Here is a 4631-nt window from a genome sequence, read left to right as displayed (position 1 = left end):
CTGAACTAAATCTTTACCTGCACCAACCTTTTCAAACATTTTCTATGAAATTGCAAAAACAACTACCTTGTATGAAAATTGCATTTTATATTTTCATTTTAAAAATATCGCGCAGAATTTGCGCGATACTCTTGCTTTTTATATTATTATATATTATTATATATATATATTAACGCAAGTATACCAGTTATTTGTGCGTTTTAAAATAAGAAGCAAATTTTAAGGGTTATTTCTGCGCGAAAAAAATAAAAGGCATATAATAATTATTATTTTTGATGAATATAATAAAAATCAAATTTAATTATTATTTTTTGAGTTTTATTTTAAAAAGCTCATATATAAAAAGCATGCATAATATTAAGGATAAAAGTTGTTAGAATGATAACTATTTACTTAAATAAGAGTTTAGACAACTTTTTGTTGCTGCTTTTTTTCATAAAAAATTTTAAAATAACTGTTATTTTCGGTCCCTGCTAAATAATCCAGCAGTGTTGTTGTTTTATATGTTATTTTTAAAAGATGCGGTTTAGTGTCATTTACCATTAAAATTCTAGAGAATAACGTCAAAAATCACAACAAACTAAACTAATAACGTAGTAAATCTCAACAAACTAACCGATTATATAAAGACTTAACACCATCACTAGGAAAGGAATATATAGCTGACATAACACATATTAAAAATATCACCTGGATACTCAAAGCAAGAAGTAGCATGATACAGCTAAATGGAAACAGATTTGATATATATACGAGTAGATCTGCGCTCTGTAGTATGTGTAATTTAGATGAGACTGAAGATATTGTGCATTTTCTTGGTCGTTGTCCTATTCTACAAGAGTTCCGATTGGCTTGCTTTGGTAAAGCTATTCTATCTTATGAAGGCATTATAAATGTTTTAAATGGTTATAAAAATAAAACTGCTGAATGCCATCCTTTATAGTTATAATAATCAACTTTGGAAAACTTCCCAAATACAAAAAGTGTTTGGAGCATGTAATTTTTTACATTCGATTTGTAAACAAAAAACATATGATTTCTTTAATTTGGGGCAGTATGAACACTTTCGAAAATAACTAAATTTTATTTTCACGAAATCAAGGAAATTTTGCTGTCTGAACATAGCATTTGAAAGGCGTTTATATTACAGTTTGTGTTTTCAGATAATGACTTCATTTTTCTAAAAATGAACATTTTTTAGGTACTTATCACGTTTAGTAGACAACCATTTCGTAAAATATATAAATAGTATAAAAATGTAAAAAATGTTTTAATACGGATTTTAGCCAGCCTTTCGTTTATTGGTGTGGAGCTTAAGACCAAATTTCTCTACCTTCGGCTTACCGCTAATCCGATTCCGAATTCGTGCTTTGTTGCATGGCATCTGTAGTAGATGTCACGATGTTCTTGTTGTTAGCATCCTTGTCTCGTCCAGGTGCATATTCTTCAATCATGTTCCTTAGAATGTTTGCGGGTGTCATCAACGGTATGTGGTTTTCTTATTCGAGGCCGATTCTTTGTTTTCATGGAAGTTGTGTTTTTCCATAATGGGTTCCAAACCTGTCGCATAACCTCATAAATCCATGAGGAGGATTTTGATGCACTCATTAGTTCATTACGCACGGATGATTTTATCTATCCAGAGACTGTGTCTCAACTTCGAGATAACAGTGACAAGAATCGCGCTGGCATTTACCAATTCAAATGCAATTAGATAATTTACCTTGTATGTTCACTCCTCCCCCCTAAAGGAATAACTACTGTTCTTAATTAAGGGTGCTTTAAAACATATTCAAAATCATTTTCTAAGAGTAACAACACAATAAAAATAAATGGAAAATTACGATTGTGTCAAGGCTACAATTTATTAAGAACGAATAGCTCTAATGTGCAGAGCAAAGACGGATGTCAACGAAGACAGAACTCTCTACTGTGCTAATAGGCCACTGGTCAGTGAATCTACAGTAACAAAACAAGGACTATGCACAACTTGCAAAAAAGAGGAAGCTCAGCGACCATTGAAATTCGCGAGCATTGCAAGAAAGTAGACTGTGACACCACCATGACAGGCTATATAAAATTGTGTTACATAGTGAAGGGGTCTAAAAATGACAAAAATTTAATTACATTATATTTGAACGTCCCCTAATATATTAATTTTTATTACATGCAAGTTTTTTGTTATCGAACTATTTCTCGAACTATTTTTGTTTTTTATTAAAGCCTTTTCTGTTTGACTATTATCTGATCTCTAAATTTTGTAAATATTTTACAAATAGTGATTCCCATATTGATTTCAGATAAAAAAAGCGCTATTTCCATTCTCTGTTCTAGACTAATACGGTAGTATAGCATAGTGTTGTTGGTCCACTACTATAGTGGTAATGTTGTCGGACCATGTCTTATCCATACCATGTCTTATCCATATTGTCTTAGTGTGTTTCTTAAAGAATTTTTATATCTCTTACTATATTAGTTGAGCTAAATCAATTTTCGTTTTTTGCTTTAGGACTTTTTGGTTCATACTACGAATTTATTTAGAAAGGGAGTTGCTGATTTGTTCATATTAAGAACTAATATTATAAAACATTTATTTTGTTTATTCAATTTATTTAGTTTATTCGGTTAATATTTTTGTTATATTTTCTTTAATTAGATTAGTAAAATTTGGTTCTATGTTCTTTATCTGAATTTCATTAGCAAACAACAGAGAAGTTATAGTTTTGGAAAAACACTATTTTATCTATAGGAACAGTCCTTTTCTAATATGTATGTTAACTATAGCTTTTTGCTTGACTTTTATATATATAACGATTAAAGCTGGGGTTTGTTATCATATGTTAGGTTAGGTTAATATGGCTGGCTGTAAGTCACTCACAAATTTACTGGTTCCAGATAGATATATTAGATACCAAATAGAGTTACAATTCTGTAGATTTCTAGTTAATAGTCTTGCGAATTTAAAGAGACTGTTAAATATTTAAAGAATTTTTTGAACTTGTTTTTATATAAAGAGGTTTTTTCAAACAGTAGTGAATTACAACAACAAAAATTTTATTTTTTACATTATTTTAATTAATTGAAATTTTGGCTGATCATACAGCTGTTTAGAGTATTGCCAAATACCCATCATCAGTGGTCTTGGAAATAATTCTTGTGTTTAAATATTCGTAAATAATTTTTTGAGACTGCAAGTGGCAGGAAATGAACTCGTGTCCTGCCAAATTTGAAGCTCAGAGTCAGCGCATCTAAACCAACTGACTTACAGCCGTACTTGATTTTTTTGTTAGCACATTTTTTTGAAGTTTGTTGTTTGTATATCAAATCTCAGTGGGACTTGACCTCAGCTTATCAGGGCGGTAAATTATTATCAAACACAACAATAAAATATTTACTTGAAATCAATTTTTTTTTTCAGAAAAAAATACACAATATATACTTTATTCATAATACTTTGCATACATATTTCCTTTGGATTTCCAAAGAAATTATAAAATAAAATTGAGAATTTTTCTGAAATCCAGCAATTTTGTGTCCGGTTCACCATTCCATGGTGAAGATGGGTATACGTTTCAAGTACTTTCATTCTCTCAGCAGATTCCTGCAACTTAGCTGTACGCAATTTTGCATTATGAAACAAACCTCAATAGCTAAAAAATCGCTGGGATATTAAATACTCGTATACAGATCTTTAAACCATGTCAATAACCACTATAGAAATGAGTAGCGATCCTTTGACAGTTAAAGAATATTTTGTTAGAATATACATAAATTAATTTTAATGTCAGCTAAACAAATTATATGAAATAAAATAAAAGGAGGCAAAATTATGTCTAAATAAATGTAGACTCTCAAATACAACATTGTTTGATAACAGCGATAGAAGGGTTATTCCCCATTGATCAAGAGTTCAATCCTCAAAGAGGAGACGTTAAGGAGTAAAGTTTTTAAAAATTGTTTTTCAAATAATTTTCTATGAATTTAGTTATGTTCGAAATTAATTATTTAACAATTTAATAACTGCTGCATGAGACCAAAACTGCTAAAGCAAAATATTTATAAATTCACACATTTCACATTAATTTCATAAAGATAAAAAAACTTACAGATGAAAAAAATAAGTAAAAAGAGAAATTAAATGCCCAATTTTCATTGTTTGTCACGCCTTGCTGTGCCGATAGTTTTATGGGAAGTAGTATGAAAAAGTGCTCCAGTAGCATGAGAAGCGCTCCGCGTACCCTTCGTAAATATTTTGTTCGCTCCATGCTCTGCTCTGCTCCTCCGCAAATTGTGTTTGTCGAGCAATTAGCTTGACAATTATCACCTGAAATGCTGAACTACTGCGCTTCCATCATATAAAAGCAAAATGCTATGCACAATCGTTATCACTTAGATGGATATTACAACTGCAGATTGTACCAAGTGAAGAAACGTCTATTTGAGTTCAGTTATAAAAATTATAAAAATACGATTCGCTTTCTGAGGACATTCTTTTAAGAAAGTTTAAATAATAAAATGGAAAAGAACACTTTGTGGTTTATTTTTGTGCTCCTTATTGTATATTTTACGGTGGTGTTTTGTGAAGAAACTGTGAACCAAGATGAAAATGTGAATACTGAAGAAAGTAGTGC

Source organism: Teleopsis dalmanni, chromosome 2 (assembly GCF_002237135.1).
Source record: "Teleopsis dalmanni isolate 2A chromosome 2, ASM223713v2, whole genome shotgun sequence".
NCBI classification, from domain to species: Eukaryota; Metazoa; Arthropoda; class Insecta; order Diptera; family Diopsidae; genus Teleopsis; species Teleopsis dalmanni.
Note: the sequence above shows the minus strand (reverse complement) of the source record.